The sequence below is a fragment of the Marmota flaviventris genome, chromosome 10 (genome assembly GCF_047511675.1).
Source record: "Marmota flaviventris isolate mMarFla1 chromosome 10, mMarFla1.hap1, whole genome shotgun sequence".
NCBI lineage: Eukaryota > Metazoa > Chordata > Mammalia > Rodentia > Sciuridae > Marmota > Marmota flaviventris.
This window is the reverse complement of record NC_092507.1, coordinates 17754222-17766509: the sequence shown is the minus strand read 5'-3', so window position 1 is coordinate 17766509 and position 12288 is coordinate 17754222. Positions and strand designations below refer to the sequence as shown.

The 12288-nt window shown below is 50.9% G+C and overlaps 1 long non-coding RNA gene across 1 annotated transcript; it reads left to right on the top strand.

The window, feature by feature from the left end:
* The first annotated feature begins 9529 nt into the window (after nt 1–9529).
* Nucleotides 9530–10253, top strand: LOC139707222 (uncharacterized). The gene is made up of 2 exons (XR_011708794.1): nt 9530–9610; nt 9724–10253. It is a non-coding gene; the product is annotated as an uncharacterized lncRNA (long non-coding RNA).
* Nucleotides 10254–12288: the final 2035 nt, after the last annotated feature.

Sequence of the window (12288 nt, the reverse complement as noted above, 5' to 3'; positions counted from 1 at the left end):
CTCAGTTTCCTCACCTGTAAATGGTTATAAAAATAACATCCAGCCCCTGTCAGGCTATTGTGAGTGCTCAGTGAGGTAATGCACGAGAAGCACATTGTGCAGTCCCTGGCGCTCAGTTGTTAGAAAAGCCTTTCTTCCTCCCTCTTTTAATCTTCATTTGAACCTAATGAAGAAGATGACAACCTACTTTATAGATGAAGAAACTGAGGCTTCTGCTGGTTAATTGATTTGCTGAAAGTCAGAAGCTAATAAGTGAAGGAATTGAGATTTGAATTCACCTGACCCCATTCTGGTAGAACTGGACTAAGTTAGGGTTCTGAATTCAAGTTCTCCCTGACCTCTGGCCTCTTTATTCTGAGTAATCCCCTCCTCTCAGAGCCCCAGTTTCCATCCTATAAAGCCAGATTAGTGAGTCACAATAAGGATGGATTTAATATCAGAAGCACCTGAGTTTTCTTTCCAGATGACTTCTGCTCCTTCTCAGATGTTATGCGCTATCCTGTTGGAGGATGGCACAGCCCTCATCCCTCCCCCTCCTTTGCGAGATTATGACTGCCCTGAGTCAACGGCTCTGGAAGAACGCGACACTCCCTGTGGTGTGTTGGAGGGGAGTGAGCTTAAGACACTGAGCAGTAAGCTGAGAGCCAGGCTGCTCTGTGTCTTTGCAGAGTTTACCACACCAGCGTGGGGCCTTTATTCCACACGGTGGCCCTGCTTAGAGCCCTTCCTTTTCTAACACTTAACACTTGATTATCTGAAACTTTTAATGAAAATCTAGTGGCCTGTTGAAATGACATATACCTAGCCAGGAATGGTGGTGGCACATTGTAATCCTAGCATCTTGGGAGGCTGAGGCAGGAGGATCCTGAGTTCAAAGCCAACCTCAGCAATTCAGTAAGGCTCTTAGGAGAACCTGTCACAAAATTAAAAAAAAAAAAAAAAGCTGGGTATTTGGCTTAGTGGTTAAACGCTCCTGGGTTCAAACCTGGTACCAAAAAAAAGAAAAGAAAAAGAAGTGATAGTACCTATCAGTACCTTTCTGTGGCACTGAAATGACAAGATTAATTTTTGCTTGCTCCACCCCCAAAATGTTCTGTATTGAGTTTGTATTACTTTTGAATTAGAAAGTCTACGTAAAGCTCTGGTTTAAATAGCATTAAACCAGGGCTGTGGCTGTGGCTCAGTGGTAGAGCACTTGCCTAGCATGTATGAGGCACTGGGTTCAATCCTCAGCACTACATAAAAGTAAAATAAAGATACGGTATCTACCTAAAGCTAAAATATAAGTATTTTAAAAAAATAAATAGCATTAAACCAAAATAAGTGCCCAATGACTGAATAGCCATTGTGTGCCCAACCTTCCTGGGGATAAGCTACAGATAAAAAGAAAATATTCAGAGTCCTTGTTCAGAGGTTTCATAGGATGCACAGGGGTGGAGAATCAGCACCTGGCTGCTTTGCAGGCACCAGGCTTCGAGCTCAGGTGCTAGATCTGATCATGACTTAGCAGTAACAGTTATACCCATGTATTCAGCACTTCACTCTGTGATGCTTGGTTCAATGGGTAGTCCCATTTCTACCTGTAAAACTTGGCCTCACAATCCACCAAGATGGGCATCATTCCTGCAGTGTCGTCCGAGTTACTAAAGGATGTAGAAAGCTCTGGAGTCAACTGCCTGAGACCTCGGACAAGCAACTTCACCTCCTCTTCAGCTGGGTTTCCTTCCAGCTGAAGCGATTGCCATGAGGGTTAGACAAGGAAACAGCGCGCGGGGCCCTGTTCTCATGCTTTATGTGTCGACTGTGTGATTCTCTCAAGAGTCCTAGGAAAAAGTAGGTGCCATGCTTACCCACATTTACAGAAGCGGAGCGAGCTTGGAGAGGTGAGGAAGCATCTGAGGTCGCCTGGCCATCCACTTAGTGACCGAAAATCAAACCGAGGTCTGCTTGACCCCAAAGCCGTGGAAACTGTCCTTCCCCTCTCATGGGTTCCTTTTTTTGAACAAGCCCTAGAATGGATGACAGAAGAGAGGAGGAGGAAAGAAGAAACACCGACAGGCTGATTGACAGTTCAGGTAAGGTAGGTGGGTCTGTAAGCTTCTGGAAAGCAGAAACTATACAAAGAAAAACGAACTCACCTGGCACCTGTCTCAGGTCTCAATAGCTGCTCGGTAATATTTGTTGAGAAATGAAGAACGGATGAAAGAGCATCACGTATACAAGTTACTGACATTCCAGGCAGACCTGCTGTTGCCTTCCACCCACACGGGAAGGCCTCCAACGTTTGACTCCTCTTTTAAATAGCATATACCAGTGTCTTCACTCTCGATCTGTGATTTCACTGCTGTAAGAAGTTTCCATCAATCCTCAGGCCTAAGCATTAAAGGAGATATTGATGTTAAACCAGTGGCAAAAATGGGTACCCAGTGTTATGGGTAAGCATCCACTAGAAAGAGGTCGTCTCAGCCACTTCCTGTTCTGTGAACTCACAGCTGAGTTCATGGCAGTAGGTACCCAACCTCCCTTAAAAACAGTCCCATCTATGTGTAGAGCTCATTTCCAGGTGTCCCCTGAGCTTTATCTCTGACCCAGCAGCCACCCTGAGAGGATGGAGCAAGGTGTTCCTGGTCCCCTTTGAGAGAGAAACCCAGAGTCCGAGAGGCTGCCCGAGTTAAGGGAAGGACTTTGAATTAGAGCGTCAGCATCATCCTAGATACGGTGGTGACTCTGAGGGGTCCCAGAGGCCTGTCCAGGGCCACCCCTAAAGCTCTGAGGGTGTTTCAGCACCATCCTCGCCCGTCACTGGGAGGGTGGAGGACGTGGCCCTCCCGTGAGGTTCGGTGGGCCTGGAAGTGGTGCCCGTGCAGAGCCGGGGCAGGAGTGGGCAGCCTCTGGCCCTTTGACAGTCTGTACTTTAGATTTTTATCAGTTCTGCCAGTAACACCACCTACATTCCTTCCTAGAGGTTCCTGGAACATGAGGACTCTATAGGGTCTAGGGTCACCCTGATATCATCCCTTAAAATAAGATCAAGTCTCTGAATACCCTGAAAGTGAGCAGTTGTTTTTATCACGTATTCAGTTAGATGAGCCAAAACGCTAACCCAGTACTGGCGAGGGTGAGGGGAATGGGCTTCTCTCCTCGTTGGAAAAAATGGACGAGTTCGAACTTCTGCTTTCATCCTTTGATCTGGCGGTTTCACCCATAGGAATTTGGTCTAAGCAAATAATCTCTGTGTGCAAAGAGTTCTCTGCAAGGACGTGCATTGGAGCATGGCTCACAATCCTGAGGAATCAGAAGTAACAGGAACACCCCTCAGCGGAGTCCGGGGAAGAAAGTGCACACACCAAATGCAGCTGCTCACCAGGCCACAGTTTTAAAAAGATGTCACAGAGGTGTCCTTAGTCCCCTGGAAGTCATTTACCATAGTTAGCATTTTCTAGTCATCCTCATAGGGACCTCACGAGGTAAGAGCTGTTGTCCTTATTTTCAGATGAGGAAAGTGAGGCCCAGGAGTGCACACCTTACCCAAGGTGGTTCTGGAGGGGTACTTCTTTAATTTTTTTTTTTTTTTAGACATGGTTTTGCTGAGTTGCTGAGGCTAGCCTTGAATTTGTGATCCTCCTGCCTTAGCCTACCCAGTTGCTAGGATTATAGGCTGGTGGCACTGTGCCTGGCCCCAAGGTTATTTTCAGAGTGTCTCTGAGCTGAGTGGAACCTGGGTCTGGTTGCCTATATGTAAGTCTTTCCCTTCCTGTGCCTTAACGAATTGTCCATTCCTATTTGTAAAGTCCATTTATATGAATAGAGAAAGATCAGGAACGATCACCAGGGGTGCTGATGGAAAACGGAAATTTTGCAGTTATTAAAAAATAGCAAGTCAAAGCAGGCTTTCATGGCTGAGCTAGGAAGAAAGCAGCCTCAGTGCCGTTTAGAGATCCTTCCTCTGTTGCCAGAATCAGCAGCCAGCACAGCAGCCAGAGAGGTGTGGGGAGGAATGCGCTCTCAGTCCTGGGAGGGGAAGGCTTGCCGGAAGGAACTGAGCCCAGCCACCTGGTGGCCCACTCTTGGTGCCTGAGGCCTGCTCTTTCCAGGGACCCGGGCCCCGCAGCCTCCTCCGCTATCGCTGTTGCTGGGTCCATCTCCAGCCTGTGCCTTAAGGGCCATTACACAACACACTGCCCACTTCCAGATAAAAGTACTTCGCAGAGGAAAAACTATCAGTCCCAATCACCATCCTGGCAAGCAACTCTGAAGATGCATCTCTTCCTCCGCAGGGGTCACACTGGGGCCACCTCCCTGGGTCTGGGTGGGGTGGGGCCCCTGTGCTCTGGGCTCAGAGAGGTTCTGATGGGCACAGTGAAGCCAGGGGGTCCCCGCCAGCCCTGTTACTTCCAGGGCTGCCACTGGTGTTCGCTTAGGTCTGATCTCGGGGTAGGGGGGTAGGGCAGGAGGGAGGGGGTGTTTCCTGGGCTCTGCAGCCCGAGGAAGACAGAGCTCCGAGGTTGATTGCTCAATCTTGGCCCTGAACACTTGGGTGAGGGATTTTCTGAACCCTGGCTGGGCTGCCAGCAAAATTTTAGGGTCCTTTATTTAGGACCAGATGGCCTGGCAGAGAGGACGAGGAAGGAGAGGATTTAGAAACTGTGACCTTTGGTCCTCAGGAAGGTGACCACGCCAAGTCACCATCCATGTCTGCCACTGCGCTCCTTTGCCCTGGCCCTGGAGGGCTGCCACACCGCCCAGGCTCTCGTGTGTGCAGCTCCCCTTCCTGCTCAGGCTGGGCGTCAGTCAGCTCAGTCACCACAGCGTCCTTTCCCCAGTGCTCTGGGATCTCCCTCGCGTCAAGGTCCAGCTGTCTGTATTCAGTATCTCCTTCAGTGAAAATGGGACATGTATTTAATCATTAAAAACTGGAGCTGGTCATGGGGGCACACGCTCAGGAGGCTGAGGCTGGAGGATTGCAAGTGCCAGGCCAGCTTGGGCGACTTAATGAGACCCCGTCTCAAAATTTTAAAAAAGACCTGGGGATATAGCTCAGTGGCAAAGCAGCCCCGGGTTCAATCTAATACCACCAAAAAAAAAAAAAAAGACTAGGAACTGGGCTGTGGCCTCGGGGGTAGAGGGCATGCTTAGCATGTGTGAGGCCCTGGGTTCCATCCCCAGCACCACCCCAAATTATTATAATTACTGCCATTTTGTTTTAGTTAGCTTTCTTCCCTGCTGTGACTAAAGGACCCATCCCAAACAGCTGTAGAGGAGGAAAAGCTTATTTGGAGGCTTATGGTCTCAGAGGTCTCAATCCTCATAATCAAGGCGAGAAAGAACGTCGGGGCAGAAGAGTGTGGCAGAGGGAAGCAGCTCACATGGTGATCAGGAGATGGAGACTCCACTCATCAGACAGGAATATGCGCCCCAAAGCCACGACCTGAATCCCACCTCCTCCAGCCACTCCCCTCCACTTCAGTTACCACCCGGTTACTCCATATCAGGGGGTGAGTCCACTGATTCGGTTCAGCTAAATCATTTCTGCTCTGAACCCTTTGCACTGTCTACACCTGAGCCTTTGGGGGACGCCTCACATCCGCCCCATGACACATTCATGCCAGGGTCTATGTACTTGACCTTTCCTGTCCCCTCAGTCCTTACAATCGCCCATGTCTGTTTGATAGGTGTGGAAACAGGCCGCAGAACTTGACAGGTGGTTCCCAGAGTGTCCACATGCTGGGATGTGAGCTCCAGTTGTTGGGCTTGAATGCTGACCCGTTGCCTCTGTTGCCTCTGTGGGCAGTCATTCCGCGACCACCCGAGGTCTCGAGGTCTCGCTTAGGCCAAGCCTCTGCTCCACAGGCTGGGAGGAAAGAGAGGAATCGTCTCCACACCCACAGGGAAGCCCAGTGGGGAACCTTCATGAAGTCCCTCTACTTGGAAAATTCCCTCCTTTACATAGCAGCGGACTTCTGCAATGTTGTATTTGTTAACAAATTTCACAGAATCTCTTGTATTGGAGGAGTCTGCAAGAGTTCCCTAATCTTACCCTCCAGGGAATACAGAAATCTCTGGGGACCACCTGCCTCAGCCCTCACACGTCAGTCATAGAGCACAATTAAGAGCTTAGATGCTGGAGCCAGCCTACTTGAGTTTGAGTTCTGGATGTACCACTTGCTGCTGTGTGTCGTCAGGCATGTGCTTTGACCTCTCTGAGCCCAATCTTCATCTGTAAAGTAGGCATAACTCCTACCTCTTAAGGTTTTTGCAAGTGAGGTAATATGTGCCAGACATTGAACACTGTTCTGGTGCATGATAAGATCTGATAAATGTTGGTTATTGTTTTCATCCTTAGAGGTGGGCATATCTCGCCACCCCAGTGAAACAGTAAGTCCTTGTCTTCCATCTCCCTTGGCTTCTGCCACACAGGGCACCCAGCCCAGAGCAGATGACGGTTAGTCACTGTGTTCCCTGCCTTGGAGGCTGGGAGCCTGACACTGCTCTGTGCCCAGGTTCCCTGGAAACCTGATTCACTCCTTGGCAGCCCCTTTCACAACAAGCACAGTGGTCTGTCCCCCTGTCGTGGCAGTCACCCCCAGCCCTGCCATTGACGGGCCCTGAAGAAATCTCCAAGAAGAAAGCGCATGATAAGCAGGGGGCGAGGGTTTCACCCTCCAGCCCATGACTTTGGTTGTTGACCCCATTTCAAAATGACTAGTGGCCTTTGAATTGTCCGATGGCCCAGTCTAGGGTCACAGGAATTCATTTGGCTGCTCTTGGACTAAAGTGACCAAAAAAAAAAAAAAGTATGGAAGCCTTTTGTCTCACACTCTTCCTCTCTGCAGACCTTGTGAGGTGCTCTAGGGGTGTTGAAGGTTAGGGCCCTTCATTAAAGACGAACCAAGCCTTCAGCAGTGTCAAGGATCCTGAGCCCAGGCTTCGAGACACTAGGTTTGAAGCCTGGCTCCGCTTTTTGCTAGCTGTGACCCTGAACTTCATGACTTGGGTTGTTTTTTCAAGTCAGTTTCCTTATCTGTAAAATGGGAACATCACTGATTTCCTAGGACGGTTGGTTGTAAGGATTCGCTGCACACCAAGGACTCTCTGCAGTTTCTGGCCCGGAGCCCAGTGCTCAGCTGTGACCAGTGCTGTTGTCATGCAGGGAGGGAGCAGCCTGGGCCAGGGGTGGAGCATGGGACCAGCAGGGTCTGAGTTCCAGCTGTTGGGAGGCCGTGTTCACCTTGAGCAAGTCGCCACCCCCCCAGGCTGGAGCTTCAACTGTGAAATGAATGATCTGCCTGAAGTCACTGGGTGCTTCCCAGCTGCTGAGCTCTGTGACCCTGAAGGTCCTAAAAAAGAAAAGGAGAGGAAAAAGGATTGGCACCAGATTCCAAGGTCCCGTTTCATGACCCCAGCGCCTGGACGCCATCTTCACACACCGCTCTGCTCAGGACTTCCTGGGCTAAGTGAGCTGTGTGCAAGGCCCAGGGGCGGCCTGAGGCTGGAGAGCAGGGCCTGCACCAGGCAGCCAGGCCCCAGCCTCAGAGCAGGGACTGCCCTGCCTGGTGCCTTGGGCAAGAGTCCTCCTGCTTCCCCAGAATGGATGAGTTTATGGCAGCCGAGAGCTCTGCTGTAAACAGGCCACACCTGGGAAAGGGGCACTTTCTCTTCAGGGGGCCCAGTGACCTCTGACATCCCCTCCTCGCCCTCCTGGCAGTCTGAGTCATGCCCAGCAGGAGACAAACCTGGGAATGAAGGGGGCATTCAGCATCCCTGTGAGGTCCCTCCTCCTGGCTCTCCCACCTGAGGGGGTGGGATTCACAGGAAATAAAAAACAAACAACAATAACAACAAGCCCCCAAAACCAAGCCCAGCCAGTTGGCTTCAACTTGTTCTACCAGTTTTCACCCCTTCTGTAAAAAGCTCATTTAACCATTTTAATGCTACAGATTTCCCCTTAGAGTCACAACGGCCTTTAGAGGAATTCAGTCACATTAACAAACACGAGTGCCTGTGACACCTCAGTGACAACACTGTGGCAGTTGTCATGATGTTGCTGGCTTAACCTTGGGGGGTCCCAGTGATGATTTTCATTTTTCAGGGGGCAAACTGAGCCAAGAGAAGTAAAGGGATTTCTTTGGGTGACAGGGCTGGGGTTTGGGCCCAGGTCCCTGGTTCCTCCCAGACCTCCTGGGCAGCCTGGACGAGGTCACGTGCAGCCCTGCTGGTGAGGCTCTGCCCCCAGCCAAGTGCGCAGATCTGTCTGCCTCCTCTGCGCCTGGGAGACCCAGGTGACCGCCTTCTAGTCCTTTGGCAGCACAGCCTCAAGAGGTGACTTGTCTTGAGCTCCTCGTCAGAGGACAGAGCCCAGTGCCCCATGCTTCTGTCTGTGGGAGAGAGATGGGCTTTGGGCCTAGACTGTTGCTTCCTGTCACTGTCCCGCCCAGTGGCCAGTAAGCAGGACTCCCCATGGTCCTCCTCAGGCCAGCTCGGCCTGTGCTGGGCCAGCCTTCCTGGGAACGTTGCTTCCCGCTCCTGGACGTGAATCCCTTCCAAGCTAGTCACCCGGAGGGAGGCACGGAGCCCAGACTCCAGGCCGCAGGCACTCTGAGGGCAGAACACCGGGAAGCCGAGGAGCCAGGCGCAGTGAAGCCTCCGGAAGGCCTGCGGCCAGGAAGCCTGTTGTGTGTGTTCACCCAACACTTTCCAAACTGAGGTGACCACAATTTCATTCTCCATGTCCCCTCCCAGTGCCCATCATAACCCAAGAAGCAGTGACATAGTCAAGGAAAAGAGTTCACGTTTGATGGGTTATAGAAACGGTCGAGCTTCCCAGGATTCGGGCCTGGGGAGAGAACGCCTCGAACAGGGTGGAGCCTGCTTTTATTTTCTTCCTGGTTCTGGGACCTAAAGCCTGGGCTGGAGCATGATGGACAAACCCCAGGCCAGAGCCCAGTGCCAGAGAAGTACTTTTTGGGTGAATGAATGGACAGACAACATGTTGAGTAGGCATTCGTGGTAGACAGACGCACGGGGGGACGCACCAGCAATCAGGTGACTGACCCCCTGGCCTCCAGGCTCTTCCTGAGCTGTGTGCTGGTTCCTCGTGTGGCCACCCGTGTCCCATCTCCCCTCCGGCCACCCTGGCAGCCGCCCTGCCCCACCCCTCAGGATGAAGCCCATGAAGCTGCAGCCCACCTGCTGTGCCTCCTGCTTTCTCCCTCCTCCCTACGGGGTCCCCTCCTCTGGTCACTCCTGTCCCCAGATACACATTTAGCTCAACTGTCTCCCTTCCTGCCCCACCCCTCAATCTGTCCCCTCTGCCCGACCCCCTCTGCCTTCTGTGGTGATCATTTGATCCTCACGGTGCTTTCAGGCCCTCGGGTCCAGCAGCTGTGTTAAATGGAGCGACACCAGAGGACATCCGAACGACCCCTGTGTGTGAAGGTCAAGAGAAGACGAAACTCACCTGTGGGGAACATCAGAACTGGTGGTCTACGGGAGTGGGGGTTGGTTAGAAGGGGCACAGAGGGGCTCTGGGGGGACATGGAAGTGCTCCGGATCGTGGTTCTGTGGTGGTGACGTGGGGGAGCACACTTGCCGGAATTTGCTGAATTGTAAGGTCGGTACGGTGCTCGGCACCTTTTTTTTTTTTTTGGTACTGGGGACTGGACCCAGGGGGCTTTACCCCTGAGCCACATGCCTGCCCTTTTGTGTTTTTTCACCTTGAGACAGGCTCTCACTACGTTACTTAGGCCCTTGCTACACTGCCGAGGCTGGCCTTGAACCTGCGACCCTCCTGGACCGCTGGGATTGCAGCTACTCCACCCTGCTGGGCTCTGTGGTGTACGTTTCATCTGAAAATAAAAGTCGCCACCCAGATCTGCTTGGCAAGGTCTCCTCTGTCCGGGGAGGACCGCCTCCCCCAAGAGTTCTGCAGGTTCCCATTTCTCCACTTTCCCGTAGGATGAGCGTCCACCTCGGCCTTCACCACACAGATGTCCGTGACATTGAATTGAAGCCAGATTTGTTGGGAGTCACTCCAGCTCCAAAGACTGACTTCCCCATCACCCCCTCAGAGAGCTGTCCAATGGTGAGCCCTGCTGACTCACGTGATCCTTACCCACCAATCAGAAAGCACCCCGTGCCAACTGTCAAACCGTTAAACTGTTAAACTGTCATAACTGTCAGTCCCCCCCCCCCACCCCCCGGCTCTATAAATATGCAGAGCTATTCCTCAATAAATGGGCATTTTCTCCGATGAAGAGCCTTGTTGGTTCTTTCAAGATTCATGAAAATAGGGGCTGGGGATGTGGCTCAAGTGGTAGTGCGCTCGCCTGGCATGCACGCGGCCTGGGTTCGATCCTCAGCACCACATACAAACAAAGATGTTGTGTCCGCCGAAAAAAAACCCAAAACACTAAAAATAAATAAATAAATATTAAAAATTAAAAAAAAAATGATTCATGAAAATAAAGAAAGACAACAGCTACCATCTATTAAGCACCTACTATGTGCCAAACTGTATGCTAACATTTACACACATTTTAGTCATACATGAAATAAGTACCAAGTAGCCATTAAGTCTTTTCCACAGGCAAACACGCATGACAAATAGGAATGGTTTAGCTACATGACATCATAACAGGCAGAATCACATGACCACGTTTCAAACTCCAAAGTCACTGTGTGGTGGAGTCCGTGTGTGTGTGTGTGTGTGTGGTGTGTATTATCACACCCTGTGTATGTGTGTGTGTGTGTGTGTGTGTGTTTGTGTATTATCACCCCCTCCATTTTGCACTGAGAATACCATTGGTCCTTCGAATCTGTGGGTCTCTATCTGTGGAATCAACCAACCATGGATCAGAAACACTTGGGGAAAAGAGTTTTGTCTCTATTGAACACATTCAGACCTTTCTTGTAGTCATCATCCCCTAAACAACACAGCAAAACAAGGCTTAGAGAGCACGATGTCACAAGTCATCTGGAGATGTCTCAGAGCACGCAGGAGGGTATATGTAGGGTATATGCACAAACCGTTTTACATAAGGCACCTGAGCATCTGCAGACTTGGGTATTTGCTGAGGGTCATGGAACCAATTCCCGGATGATGGCAAGGGGTGACTGCACTGAGACCCAAGGTCGCAAAAGCATGTAGTGCCAGAAATAGAATGCAAACCCAGGAACGGCCTGGTCTCAGAATCCGTAAGCCTGGCTGCCTCAAACAAGGCATTGCATAATTCCAGAAAAAAAAATGTGAGATCTTTCTTGTCAAAGAGCCATGCAAGGGGACAGGGGTTGTGGCTCAGTGGTAGAGCACTTGCCTAGCATATATGAGGCCCTGGATTCCATCCTTAGCACCACATAAATAAATTAAATAAAGGTATTGTGTCCATCTACAACTAAAAAAAAATTTAAAATATTAAGCAAAAGAAAAAAAGAGACGTGCAAACAGCAGTTTCCCAGAACTCGAGGGCCTTCCTTTGTCACCCTGACTGCCCCATTCATCAGCCACACGCTCTTGGGTATTCCCCACCCTCCCTCAGCCTGGTGTTCTCCCATCTGCGGAATTTGTGACCTCTCAGCGCACGGAAGTCCTCACCTTACTGCTGATGTTTATTGTTTTGCTATTTTACCAGGATCACAGCTGCCTGTCCTCCCGGAGGAGTGGCTGTGACGGACAGTTTCACTGTGAACAGTTATTGCAGCAGCCACTCAGCCCGTGACTCAGAGCAGTTCGTGCACCCCCTGATGTGGTGACTCTAGGGACCCCAGCTGACTTGGAAGGAAGAAAACACCTTGCCTTTGTTTTTAAAGGAGCGTCCCTGGCTGCTCGGGGCTTCTCATTCCCTAACTCATTCTGCAATGCAGTTGGGGTGATGAATGGACCAGCAAGACCCAGGTGCCCCCCTTGAGTTGCTGGTGAAGTCCAACCCGGGCTCTCAGCAGCTGCCGGAGGTGGGGGACCTGCCCTATGGGCTTGGGCCTGAGGGGCTGACTGAGAGTGAGCTCTGAGGCCCAGGCATTGGGGTTCCTGTTCTGTGTGAAACAATCCGGAAAACCCTCGTGATAGAGGAAGAGTTTGGTTTTTGTGATTTGTACCGTTCAAAAATCCAGTTGCATTTGAACTATTTCTCTTCTGATGATATGCACATTGAGAGGGAAAATCAATGAAAACTAAATACTCATGGTTTTCCATCCAAAGACATCTACCGTGTTCTTCCTTACCTCTGCTCCGCTGTGGGGAAGCAAACTCTCCAGAGCTAACTGCACGGACGCTCAGGACTGGCCCCGAGCCTG